Genomic DNA, 14,932 nt, shown 5'->3' with positions numbered 1-14,932 from the left:
GAAGTAAGAATAACAAATCGACACATCTCTCTCCATAAAAGAAATGCAAATCCAAACAACACTGAGACTCATCTCAACCCTTTTACAATTTCATTATGAAAAAATGAACAATCACAGATACTGATATGGCTGTGGCCCAAAGGAAACTGTATTTCATTGTTGGTGAGACTGTAATCTTGTTCAATCACTTTGGAAAAAACTATGGAAGTTGCTCACAAAACTGAATAGAGAGCTACCTATTATCCAGCAATTCCACTTACGGGATGCAAGGAGGTACAAATGAATTATCTGAAATGTCATAGTCCATGGAGAGTGAAAATACTATAATTCTCTTAAAAGACTGTCAAAGCCCAGCAAAATAAATAATAGTAAATGTGTACTGCAAGAGAGGACAGTAGGGGGCAATGTGAGAGGGGTAGGTAATTTAAGGGGAAAAGGATAGAATACAGACAACAATCCATTGTATAATTCCCAGAATTGAAATATACAAAGGAAGGGGTAGTGTGAAATGGGGGTAGAGATGTTGAAGTGGTAAAACAATTCCAGGTGCATTGTACACATATTCTAACTGCTTTGTTAAATGGCAAGTAATTCCATAACATAATATTGAGATATGTAAGGATTGGGCTTGATTGGGAGGGGTGGATGAGAATGTTGAAAGGGGTGATATTGATCAAGATGCACTGTATCCCATATACTGTTTAAGTGAATGGCAACTCCTTTGTACAACTACTTAAAGATAAAAATTTTTTGAAACTTAATCTTGATAGTTGAATAGAGTTGAACCTCTATTCAATTCCAATTTAAAAATATTTTTAACCTGGAGACTTGGAGAATAAAATTCAAATAATAAAATATAATAAATATTTTTATCAAAATTTGTGATATTCAACTCCAAACTACTTTGCTTTTTGTTAGCCATTGGGCTTTTATAAGAGAATCCTTCAAAGTAAGTGGCATAAAATCAAAAGAAGTATATTACCCATACTCTAGAAGCTTGAACATTGATTATAAAAATGGTTGTTCCAAGCAATTCCTTTTCTCATGGGGGTCCACTTTCTGGTTCATTATAATTATTTGCTGGACATTCATAAGGCAGAGTAATTATATTGGGCTTCCTTAATTAGGATCATTATTGCAGGGTCATCTCTAAAAGGTTGATTCGTATGTCACCAGACAGGGGAATAGAATTTCAACATGTGTATCTGAAAGGACTTACATCGTCCAATACACTTTGCAAATTTTGCTTTAACTTAGGGTAGTATATCATTTGGATATTATTTCATAGAAGATAATAACTTAAGGACAAGCTTATATCATTTGACTTATGTGGATGATTCTTCTTAAAATGGGAATAATTATAGTGATGGCAAAGTGAAGTATGATAGTTTAATGGCTCTTGAATCACATCATAGGTAACCATGTAAACATTGTACAAGCCTTTCTAAGGCCCTTCTGATGTATTTGAACAATCTCTGATGAGTTAATTGCTTTGAGAAATACTCGTTTGAGCCAACAAATACAGATATCGTTTGATTTTAATTACTTTCTGCTATTAGGACTTTCACAGACATCAAAATCAGAGGATATTAATTTCTCTGATAAAATGCATAATAAATTTTTGTAATTAATATAACATGAAGACTGTAACGTTAATAGCACTAAAATACTAATATTCATATTATATAATACATTGACATCCGTTGGTTACATCAATTTTTAGATTATTTATAATTTTTAGAATATTTATAAGTGTAAATTGTTTGCAATGTATAGAAAATGAGAAAAAGATTTGCATGCATATTACTACAGATGCAGACAGATTCACCTGGTTATTCATGATCCTCTATTCGTTGGTTTCATTCATGCATGGAGAACATGCAAAGAAGTGAAAATTGCAAACTTGAATTTACTAAAGGGTTAATTACATGGAGTTTATGTTGGACTAATAGCAGATTTTAGAAATAGGTTTTGTCTCTTCCTTTCACCTTCCTTTCCTTCCTTTGTTCCTTCATTTCCACCTTCCTTCCTTTTTTCCTTCCTTCCTTCTTTACTTCTTTCCTTTCTCCCTCCTTCCCTCCATCCCTACCCTCTCTTTTTCTTTCTTTCCGTCCTGCCTTTCTCCCTTTCTTTCCTTCTTTCCTTCTTTCTTTTTTTCTTTCTTTCTTTTTTTTTACTGAGAATATTTCTTTCCTTTTTTATTTTGGGTCCGGTTGTGGGACCTGAACTCTGGGCCTGGGCACTGTCCCTCTGCTCTTCAGCTCAAGGCTAGGGCTCTACCACTTGAGCCACAGAGCCACTCCTGGCTTTTTTCTTATGTGGTGCTGAGGAATCAAACCCAGGGCCTCAGGCATGCAAGGCAAGCTCTCTACCATTGAGCCACCTTCCCAGCCCCATATTTCTTATGGCTATAGAAAATATACCAACTCTTGTACTCCAAGTTATTATGAGTAATTATAAATATAGCTAGATTAATATTAATTTTAATATCCAGTTATATTTTGACAAATTATACTAAAAACAATTTCACAACAATTGCAAGATATGTAAAAAATATTACTTTTCATGATATAGTTTATTTTTTCAAACTAAAATAAGAATTTAGACATAATATTGTGTATGTGTGTGTTGTTCTTGTGATTTTAACTCAAGACCTAAAACTTAGCTTCTTTTTTCCCTCAAAGATATTTCTCTATCATTTGAGCCAGAATTCCATTTATGGCTTTGTGTGTGTGTGTGTGTGTGTGTGTGTTTGTGTGTTATGATTTGTGTGTGATATGTGTGTGTGTTGTGATGTGTGTGGGCTTTGAACGGCGGCTTCCTGAGTAGCGAGGATTACAAGCTTGAGATACCTATACTTAGCACAGATTTAATATGTTTAAAAATAAATTAAATTTCCTATTATTTGAATTTTAGAGGCTCAATTTAACAAATTAACGTTTAGATATTTATTTAGTTATTAAACTTGAACGTGCAGTGTGAAAAATAGTTTTCATTTTTATGAAAAAAATATACACTCAAAGGTTTAGATGACAGAATCTTTGGACAAATTGAAATATTCTATTATTCAAAAGCGAAAAAGAATCATTAATCAAATTTCTCATGTAAACTAAAAGCAACAGGCTCTGTCAGGCTGAATGAAGCAATTTTACATTACATTAAATATTATATACTTTGGTCACATAATTTTCTCTTCCTTTAAACATAAACTATATTTGACAGAAAAAGTAGATTCATAAATTTTGGGGTATATAAAAATCTCAGTTATTGGTCATGTATTTCTAAGGTTTGAATAACAAGTCATTTCAGAGAAACACTGAATTTCATTTATTTTATATCAATAGTGATTTTAGAAATGAATCAATCTCAATATGAGATAACTAAAGCACGATATTCCATCAGTTATCCAATTATTCCAACAGACTTTAACAGAACGTATTTTTGAATAGCTACTCTCTATAGAATAACTAAGAAATAAATGATCATGATAGTATTTATTGTTCCTTCAACTAAAAAGAAAAAACCTTACTATAGATGACACATACTTGAATGGAAATGCCATAAAATTATGAAAAATTCAATTCATTATGAGTTAGATGAAATAGTCATTTTTGAAGGTCAAAAATGAAATCTCTTGAAGCTTCCTTATCTGTTAAATAAAAAGCATTTGCCCTCTAAATATTTCATTCATTTCTCCAGCATTGGTATAACCAAACCACCTTTATGCCAAATAGCTTCTCTGATTAAGTCAAGTAAATATTTAGGAACAAAAGTTATCACAATTGTATAGAAGTATCTATCCACCACGCAATAAATTAAATCTGAAATCAAAAAGGATTGGGATTAATAATTAGCTTTCACTATGTTGCCATAAAGAGGTGAACCCTTTCAAGTGGGCATAGTCATAAAGATTTGGTCACTGAGAACTTGTGATCAAAGAGGATGTTAACATCAAAGTCCTTTCTTCCTCTTCCTTCTTTTAATTCTCTTTCTCCTTTTCCTTCTCCCTCTCCTTCTTCCTCTGCTCCTCTTTCTCCCTTCCCCCACTCCTATTCCACCTCTTCTTTACTTCCTCGCTTCCATGAATACAAATAATCCATCACATGTTCCTGACATGGGGTACTGTGCCACCAGCAATCCAAAGCAGTGAGGATAAGAAACATAAAATGAAATGCATAAAATCAGAAGTCAAGATTTATCTTTCCTCCTTTTAAGTTAATTTTATAATGTATTTTGTCATATTAATAGGAGACTGAAACAGCATGTTCTCATTTATTGTAAGCGATAAGATTTACTGGAAAAAAAATCAGACCAACATTGCCCTAATGAAATAATTGATTAAATTAATATTATATTAGGACAAATCTACTTTAAAATATTAGATATAATTGAATAAGAGGCAAAAAATCACCTCTATGACTTCTTATGAAAAGACAGCAGAATACGCTCTGTTAACAAAAATGTGTCCCATGGAACAATGGGAAACAAAATCTACACCTACAGATTGTGATATAGCTAGAAATTAGTTTTCACTATGCTAAGTCTTTGACATTTTAGCTTTGTTTACCTAGCTACTGTCATCTCTTAGGAAATGACTTTATTAATACTCAAGGGTTTGCAGCTTATAACACAGCAACAAATAATGCTTCTAAATGTAAAAAGGCATGGGGGTCTAGTTCAAAGCCTTGCCTTGGTGCCAGCTTAGTAATGTATAGCTGCACCAGGGAAGAGGGGTAAAACAGGAGTGGATATAAAAAAAGCACTGGTCTGAAGCCTCAAAATAAGGACCCCATTCTGTGTGGACTAAACAGTCTCTAACATGAGGTACTTTTTAAATTAACAAGCACGATTTTAGATTTTTGCAGAGTGAGATGATGCATAGTTACAGACGAAGTCTGATATGTCAGGTAATCCAGTCTGCTCTTTCACATGTTCCCCAATAGCCAGGTTTCAACACGTATGACTACAATGAGATTGTCCAATTATACTGTGACTTTTACCTCTCATGAATCAAAATTCTGTCTAATAATTTCTGTCTTCCAGATGTTTTCACAACATTTCTCATGATCTTTTCTACTATTTTGTCTTCATTATTGATGCTCATACTACTTTTTTGTTGTTGTCTTTTGTGTATATGCCATTTTTAGTGTTTGAACTCAATGTTTAATGGTCTCCCTTGTATTTTTTGCTCATGGCTGATGCACGCTATTCCTTGAGCCACATCCTCAAGTTAAGTTTCCACATTTTTTCTGTTTGGACTGATATTGAGCTAAAATATTCAGGTGTTAGCTTCCTGAGTTTCTATGATTCTACACATGAACAACTAACACCAAGCTTTGCTATACTATTATTTTAATTATATCTTGGAAGAAAGTGAAGTATATTTGTGTTAAGTGTGCAATTTTCAAATACAAGTTGGAATCTACTTGATATAATGTAACTGTTATCAATTTTAACAGTTAAATCAATGAATGCTACACATTCCCAAAGAAATATAATTGAAAAAAATGCATAATTATTTTCTTTAAACAAGTAAAGGAACTATGAATTTCTTTCACTTTACAATTCATGTTTTATATAACTTTAATTAGCAAACTTCCATGACTAAAAGTAAATATATTAATTTTATACTACAAGAAACAAAGTGATTATACTTAAGAATAGATATTTCATCACAGCCAGAAGATAAGTTTTTGAGCATTCTCCCCATAAAGAAATGTTACATGCAGAAATTAATGGATATGATGTGGCTTGGTCATTAAACAACATATAAATGAATGGGAGTATCACTCCATACTTCATAAATGTGTAAAAAATAATTATGTTGCTAGGCGCCAATGGCTCATACTTGTAACTCTATTTACTAAGGAGACTGAGAGATGAGAATCATGGTTCAAAGCCAGCCTAGGCAGGAAAGACCATGAGACTCTTATCTCCAATGACCCACCAGAAAACTGGCTGTGGCTCAAGTGGTAGATCACTAGTCTTGAGCTGAAGACCTGACTGACATCGTCCAGGTCAAGATTTCAAACTCCATGACCGACAAAAATTAAAAATAAACTGTTACAAATAAACTAATATTTTGGTATAAATGTTAAAATATGTATTATAAAAACCTTTAAATCCTCACTAGATATACTAGTTTATATAAACGTAGAGAAGTGAACTCTGGTTTTAAATGTCATTGAATCAATTGTGTAAATCACACATTTCTCACTCAATTCATATTTGTATGTTTATATACTTATAGGTATATATACTTATATGCCATAAGTGTAATTAACTGATATATGATAGCCAATGTTGTTTTAGGAATCTCCCTTGGCTTTCTAACGTTAATCCTTCTACCCTAAAATAAATAGTCTCTCCAACCTTGGAAGAGGTTTCATCTCATTGCAGCAGAAAAATATAAACCATAATCATTTTTTGGAAAAACTGTAACATTTTACATGCATTTCACTTAGTTTAAGAACCAAAACATTCAAGTCATCTTAACTGTACAAGTAATAACAAAATGTCTTCTGAGCTTTTCCGTCTCTTAAGAGATGAAAATCTTTAATTATATATCTATTATTTTTCTGCCTAACATCCTATTCCTTAGGAAGATCTTTTGTGTAACCTTGTGTTCCTGATTAGAAGACAGGAACAAAGGCAATAATCAAAATAGCCAAGGAAAATATTTGAAACAATTATAAAACAATCGCCGACACTCCTGTATTCACTGGTTTCAATGAGAATATACGTTAAAGTATCACATTTTTGTTATCATTTAAAGAGCAATAATTAATCTTCAATTAACAGTGAAGAAGGGAACAGAAAACTGAAGACAGCTTGACTTTGAACAATCCAACATAAATAAAATGGATTTATCTTTTTTTTCTATGTAGTTGCCAAAATAATAGAGAGCAACACCCAAAGGAAAGAAAACACCTAAGCCAAAGCAATAAACGTTTGTCTATAAAATAATGGTAAGGGTCTGACTCGTTCAAAGTCAGGCTTGCAAAGAGGAAATGTGTATTTGCTTTAGTGTGAACGATAAAAAATATATAAAAATCCTTTATTGAAATTTTACATATCTAGACTAGGACTTCTTGTGTTGGAGAAGAGGAAAGGTATGAAAAAGTTCAAGATTGTTGGACTATTCCCCAAGATCATTCTACTTTATCAGCTATAGCAATGCAAGTAGTCTTGGTTACACTTAGTATCATGCTTGTTTACATTTAGAAGCATTATTTGTTGCTGGGTTATACGCTGAGATGTTCAAATCATGTCTTTTATGCTTCCATGTTACTGGAATTAGAGAACATCTGAATACTGAGACAGCATAAAATCTCAAAGAAAGCTGGACTAATCATTTCAATACTACATTTCCTTCTGCTAGGGCATGAAACCATTTTATAGACAATAATTTATACTGGTAACTTTTTTTCCAGAACTGGATTTTGTTAATATATGTGACTATCCGCCAGAATAAATGTCTTCATTTATCTGCATTTTGTGCAGACAGCATATTAAAGTAGATGTGGAGTTCATCAGTAGCACTTTTTAAAAGTGCAAAAAATGTGGACTGGGAACCAATATACATATTTTTCCAACATCACCTTTTACATTCTCCTTCTTCCTTCCTAGGAAATACACATAATCAATAAAAAGGCTTAGATTTTTGGCTCTTGAACTTGAAAGTGGAAATAGAATGTTATGGATGTCGGGGATTACTTTTTATGTGTTTTTATATAATAATGTAACAAGCAACATCCCTATGAGTCCTGCAGGTCTTAACACTGTACTTCTTTAGGAATGTGATAGGAATGTTAGCCTTACTGGACTTAGTATTGTTTTCCACTTCCTTTTCTACGACCTAGCCTAAATTATAATACATAGTAATGGAATGAAAAAGTAATGCCATATTTAGAAAGTCATTTAGGGCTCTGGGAATGTGGCTTTATGGTACAGTGATTGCTTAGAATGCAAGAAATCCTGGTTCAATTTTTCAGTACCACATAAACAGAAAAGAAAGTGGTGCTGTGCCTCAAGTGGTAGAGTGCAAGCCTTAAGCTAAAAAAAAAAAAAATCTCAGGAAGAGTTCCCTAGCCCTGAGTTCAAGCCCCAGGACTGGCAAAAACTTCTTTAGCTAGTAAATGCCAAATAAAGAACCTATATTTGAATATATAATTGGTCCTTCCAATAATGACTTAACAATAGTTCTTAATTCATGTATTTTACATATATTAGAAGGCTGTGTTGAGAAAACAAAAACATTTTGTTAGTAAGTAATGGCAATTAATGTCAGGAATATGCTTAGATATCAGGTGAAGATTCATCCTGGAAATTCAAACATACCAGGCTTTTCACTGGTCACTGCTAATCACAATGAGAGGGGTCGTCTAAGTGAGAATTGGAAATCTTTTTGGTCAGTATGGCACCAAAAAGGCACCACCTAATTAATAGTTGTGATAGAAGTGAAGGAATATATCCAGATGGAAGAAATAAATGAGAATTTAGTTTTTTTTTTTTTTTTTTTTTAAAGAGGTAGCCGAGTAAGAACAGCACCATGCACGTGGTATTCAGGTAAGGAGTAGGTTTATTCTTCGTTCCGGCTGGCACCAGGGTATCTTGGTCCTCCACGTGGTGGGGAAAGGCCTGGGAAAGATTGCTGGGAGATCTGGGAAAGAGAAAGAGCTGGGAAAGAGAGAGCTGGGAAAGAGAAAAGAGCTAGAAAAGAGAGCATCTGGGAAAGAGGTGGGAAAGAGAGAGCTAGGAAAGAGAAGGGAGCTGGGAAAGAGAAGAGAAGGAAAGAGCTTAGAAAGAGCTAGAAAAGAGCAGAGACAGGGCGTCTGTGGCTGTGCTAGGCCTTATCTAGGGTATGGGCGCAGAAAGATGTGGCCACATCAAATTCAGATTGACCTCAGCGGATGCAGATGTGACCTCTTCCAGGTGTCCTAGTTGCCTAGGTAACACAGGTACTGGGTGGAGACTTTGCTGAGAGGAGGGTGGAGTATGCTAGCCATCCAGGAGCGGACCTTACAATCATAATAAGTAAATTATATCAGAAACTCTTCTAGGGAACCATATTTGATTATTGAAGAACTAGTTATGAACCAAGCTTATTCCTCATTATCTTTAGCATTCTATATCACTTAGGCTAATTCTTAATCTCTGTGTGATAAATTGAATGCCATTCTATGTTGTTCTTTCCTATCTGATCTCCATTGCTTTCTAAAAATCTGTCTTTTTATATTTCTCTACTGACAATTATTTATACTAAGTCCACCGTCGCAGACATCAGAAGATGCTAAAGTAAGAGTCCAATAGCTCATGAGTCATTAATGTAACAACATGGAAAAGGAGGACATATTTATTGCTACCTCAAATTTTCTGAAAAGCTGAAATGTCATCATTTGATTCAAATTTCCATTATTTGTCTACATGTCATTAAGTGCACATAAATACAAATATGAGCCGGGTGCTGGTGGCTCACACCTGTCATCCTAGCTACTCAAGGTGTTGAGACCAGAGGGTTGTGGTTCAAAGCTAGCCTCGTCAGGAAAGTACATGAGACACTTATCTTCAATTAGCCATCAGAAACCAGGAAGTGGTGCTGTATCTAAACTGGTAGAGCACTCAATTTAAGCTCAAGAGATGAGGAACAGTGCCCAGGATCAGAGTTCAAGACTCACGACCAACAAAAAAATTCAAATGTACTTTAAGTTTCCCCAAAAGGAACTACGAAGTGAATAGTAATCTTCCCAAGCAGAAAAATTTTTCCAATATGATTCAGTGCACCTACTTTTGCTGAATTATTTAAGTTATGGCTTCTTTGCTGGATGTATTCGCTTCTTTTAAAAATTGTCAAATATTACCATTATAATAACCTTCATCTAATATTTCTTGGTTCAAAAGAGAAGTCCATAAAGTTGATGTCTCTTAGCTTTCTTACTATCTCAGTTTAAAGCCAAACCAGGCGGAGAATCTGTCAAATTCTTATCTCTAATTAAACACCAAAAAATCCAGAAGTGGAGTTTTGACTCACGCAGTAGTGTACTAGCTTTGGGGGCAGGAGGGCAGGAAAGACAATTGTTCAGGGATAGGGTCCAGGCTCTGAGTTCAAGCCCCAGAAGCAGCACAAACTAAAGAAACAAACAAGCAAACAAAAAAAACGCACATATTTCTTTGGGACCATCCTTAAAGCACTGGTTTGAAAAGAGGCCCTTTTTGCTGATCATACTCACTGGATCCTGCTTTTTGGAATCCTTATTGATACGGCGAACTCAAGACCAGAATAAAGGAATGGATATCTGACTTTTACAACAAGAGAAACATCTCAGGAGTTAAATATCCATGCATAAGACATGCATAAAACCTCCGTGTCTTTGTTTCTTTGCAGTAGAACATTGTATACAACAATGTTATTTCCATTTTTTCTATGCTGGCCTTCAAATGGCATATTGTTTCCTTTTGTAATACTCTCAACTAGAAGTCTACAAAAAGTTTTATGAGTAAAGAGCACACTCGAAAAAGTCAGGGACAGAGTTTCCTTCAAGCCTTGGATTATTTTCTTGTACAGTAAAAGGACAGCACAAATTAACTTGAACTTTGTCATTTCTCTATGTTCAATTTCTCTCCTGGATTCAGTTTCTACTTCCTGTAAAAGTTCCTTCCAATTACTTCAGTAACAATCTACGGTGCTGCTCCAGGCAAAGTGAATGTTTTCTGGCTTCATTGAAATAGCACAAAGACATCTTTGGGCATGAGGTAACACGTGTTTCAGAGACAACTTAGTAACGAGAATATATGGAATTTACATGGCTTATAAAACATTATCCATGTACATATGGCCATATAAGACTATGTTAAGTGAAATGTGCCCCAAAATAGGGACACAACTTGTTTTTTTCTTTCTTATTATTGTTTTTAATATATCTAACATATATTATGTGGTTTTTTTGTTTTTCTTCTATTTTCTTCCTCCATGGTATAACCCGTTTCCACTGTTTGATATCGGTGACCTTGCACATACATTTTTCTAATGTGGGGAGGGGAAAGGAAATAAAATGGTGAAACAAGGATACAGTATGACCTGTTGTAACAATGAGATGAACAAAACACTATGTTGAAAACGAACTTTACAACTTGGGGATAGGAGGGGAGAGTTGGGGTGGTGGGGAGAAAAGGCATGGCAGGGGAAAGACAAAAGAGGAGGTAACAATGCTCGTTAGATAATGTAGTCATTAACTTACTTATGTAACTCTAACCCTTCTGTCCACCATTTTCACAATAAAAAACATGAAAAAGAAAAACATTATCCTGGAGTACATTAAGTTCAAATTTCCCAAGTGCTCTGTAAATTAAGACCTATTTTAAGTGGGAAGAGGTTCTCAGAAACATTTTTTGTCAGTATTTGTGTTGTGCATTATTACCCAAGTGTACATAAGTTAACAGAAGGAGAAACAATAGGAATAGGAGAAAGAGAAGTTCTGTATTTAAGTATAATGTTTCAATACTCAATAGAAGACTCTGCAAATAAGACAACTTTGAAATAATAAAGCCAAGGCCAGTATGTAGATCTATGGGAGTGAAATAGAGAAAGCATTACTACTAAGTGGAACATGAAGGATGAGACCAGTCTCTTTCTTCTACTAGCTCTAAATCATGATAGCTAATCATTCTAATTTGTAAAAAGTAGAATGGAAGAATAATTCTGGTTCCAAGCAATTCATATATAAGACCATGGATTTAACTGGAAAAAAGGCCATGTCGAGAGAGCAGGAATTATACTAGCAATGAACTAGTGTCTAAGTTTACATTTCTTTTTCTTTTCTTTTTTTTCTTTTTTTGATGGTAGTGGGGCCTGAACTCTGGGCCTGGGCACTGTCCCTCTATTCTTCAGCTCAAAACTTTTTCTCTACCTTTGAGCCCCACACCACTTCCAGTTTTCTGGTGGTTAATTAGAGATAAATGCCTCAGAAACTTTCCTACTCATGCTGGATTTGAACTGCAATACTCAGATATCAGCCTCCTAATTAGCTAGGATTATAGGTATGAACCACTTGAACCCTGCTTAGGATCACATTTCTAACAGTGTATACTCAGCATATGTAACGTGTATGTTCATCTATCTTTATATGAACTCGAGTTAAAAATCTGGAAAACAGCTTAGATTTTACACTCACAAAAATGATTGTAGTTCAAAAGTTGATACTCCTGGAGAAATAAAACTTAAGAATGTAAAGGAGTCTGGGAAGTTCAGTTTGCATCTAGCTTGGGCAAAACAGTCTTTGAGACACTATAATTAACCAGCCAAAAGATGCATTAGAATAATGTGTCAAGTGATGGAATACTAGTTATGAGCAAGATTGCTGAAGAAGAGCTTGAAGTTTTTGCATACATATATACATACAAATACTCACATACACACAGATGCATTTATATGTTCAAACACACATATGGAACAACTCTCAGATTCTGTAGAAAAGTTAGAAAATATGTCCTGAGTAAAAATAAAATCAAGTGATAATTTTTAATATTAGAAAGTCCTCAAGTGAAATTTCCCCCAAAAGCTTGAGAATATTACATAGGTGGGAAAAGAGATAGTAAGAAAGTCAAGTCATCATTAATAAAGGGATTGGATCCAGGGAGGAATGAATCAGAGACCCCTTCAGGTGCATCTGAAAATGTTCATATCCTGTGTCAAATGTTAGAACATCTTTGAAAATAGTACATAAACAGTCTGAGCCATTACTCCAGTGGAAAATATTATTTGAGAAGTTCAGAATTGCTAGTCTGTATGTAGATTAAATAAATCAAAAAACTATTGTAGGACAATGTGATACAAGCCAGGAATTCTAGCACTCAGACTAAGACAGGTGATTAGAGAGTGGAATGACATAGTGATACTTTCAGTGGAATAGGTAGTATAATTTTGTCTCAATAAAACAAACCAAGAAAGGAATAAAAAATAAGCCAGAAAGGAATACACAGTTGGAAGTTTGGGCTAATTTTGTCAATATATTTTGAGAAGTCAAGTTTCCTATTGAAATGCAACTCATATATAATCCTCAGTTGTGTTTAAATATCTTCATTACAGAACATTACTAGATGCAAAAGAGCTCATGATTCCCAACCAAGAATTTGAAAAAGCAACCATCATTCTGTTAGATTGCAAACAAATGATGAAGGATTGCAAAAGCTTAAGCCTAGAGAAATAGGAAAGTTCATTTACTGTAGGGCTTTGTAGACCTGGCTAAATAAGAATTTAGATTTAAAATAAATATTTTTGTTTGTAACTTAATATTCTATAGGTTACTATGAAATTGTTTTTAAGTAGAAGATTTAATTTACAAATTCACAAATGATTCTGGCTTTCCATTTGCCTAAAATATTCTTTCAAGTAAGGTATAATTAGAACTTAGTTAAGAGTTAATTTCAACAGTTCATAAGTAACATGATAATGTGAATAATCTAGATAAAGTTGAAAACAAATTGATGCTATTAATTTATAAATTTACCAAAAGAGCAACTTTTTGAGACTTTGGTGTAACATGCTATGAAGAGAGTAATTTTGTGACATCGTAACTTCTAGGCCTGGGCACTGTCCCTGACCCTGTTTCTGCTCAAGGCTACTGCTCTACCACTTGAACCTCACTGCCACTTGTGTCAGGCTTTTTGTGAGCAGTTTATTGGAGGTAACAATCTAAGGAACCGTCCTTCCTGGGTGGGATTTGAACCAGAGTCCTCAGATCTTAATATTCAGACATTCAGATCTCCTGAATATCTATGATAGATAAAATATATAACTATAAATAATATTTGCAAGTGTTCTGATCTCAAGGATAACACTGGGTGGAAAATGATGCAGCAAAGTGTAGTGTAGTGTTCTTTCCATAATACGAAGGGCATCACATTAGCAGAAGTGTAGTATTTTTCACAATAGTTATATGCTTGTCATGTTGTAAATTTAAGGAATTTTAAGGTGCACATTACAAGTTGGAAATTGTTGGGCTAGGATTACTTCATGGCATAAAACTTGGGATCGATGGTAAAAGAAATAATGGCTTACTTTGATGAACTCTTGAGGAATTAATATAGATACTTCATAGTTTTACCTTCTACCAGACTGTGGCTATTTTTCCTGTTGAATTTAAATATGTAACTCCCCATTGAAAACTGCACTTATTGCAGAATTAAATAAAATGCAAACAGGTACTTTTTTGAATGTCTCTAGTGTGGCATGTTCAGAATTTGAAAATGAGTAGTTAGTAGTCATAGGAATGTTGAAGAACACATATACTCTGTCCTCTTAACAATTATTCCGTTTTAAAAGTTAGGAGTTTCAACAGAATTGAACTATTTTTGTTTTTGTATGAGACAATACTAAAACAATGTTTTCTTTTTCAAAATAATGGCAAATATATTCTGAAAATATTATATAGTTTCATAATATTCAAGTTGATGACCCTCTGATAAAGAGGTAATTAATTCAAATTAGCAGCCAAAATGTTCATTTCTTAGAAAGGTAATACACATAGAATAATATTTACTATACCAATACAGTGAAATTATATTTTATATAGCTCATTTTTAATTTAATTTTATTGTTAAGGTGATATATAGAAGGGGTTGCAGTAATTATAAGGTAGTGAATACATAACATGTGTAACTTTTTACCCGCTCCCTCATTTTTCTCACAGTTTTCCTTCAGCCCAATACCCCTCATAAGTTGTAATGTAAATTTCCAACATGTTGTTTTGTGAGTATTGCTATTGCATTTGGTTTGCCCTTTGTTCTTTGTCTTGCCATTTTGTTGTTCCTCTTCCCTTGCCAAATTAAGATAAATGTATATACAATACACAGGATATTGAAATCAAATATAACAGGGATAAACCAAAGGGAAAACACAAAAGAAAAAAGAAATCACATAGTACATTAAAAACAA

Source organism: Dipodomys spectabilis, unplaced genomic scaffold, assembly GCF_019054845.1.
Source record: "Dipodomys spectabilis isolate Male_0828 unplaced genomic scaffold, ASM1905484v1 ptg000224l, whole genome shotgun sequence".
Classification (NCBI taxonomy): domain Eukaryota; kingdom Metazoa; phylum Chordata; class Mammalia; order Rodentia; family Heteromyidae; genus Dipodomys; species Dipodomys spectabilis.
This window is presented reverse-complemented; position numbering follows the sequence as displayed.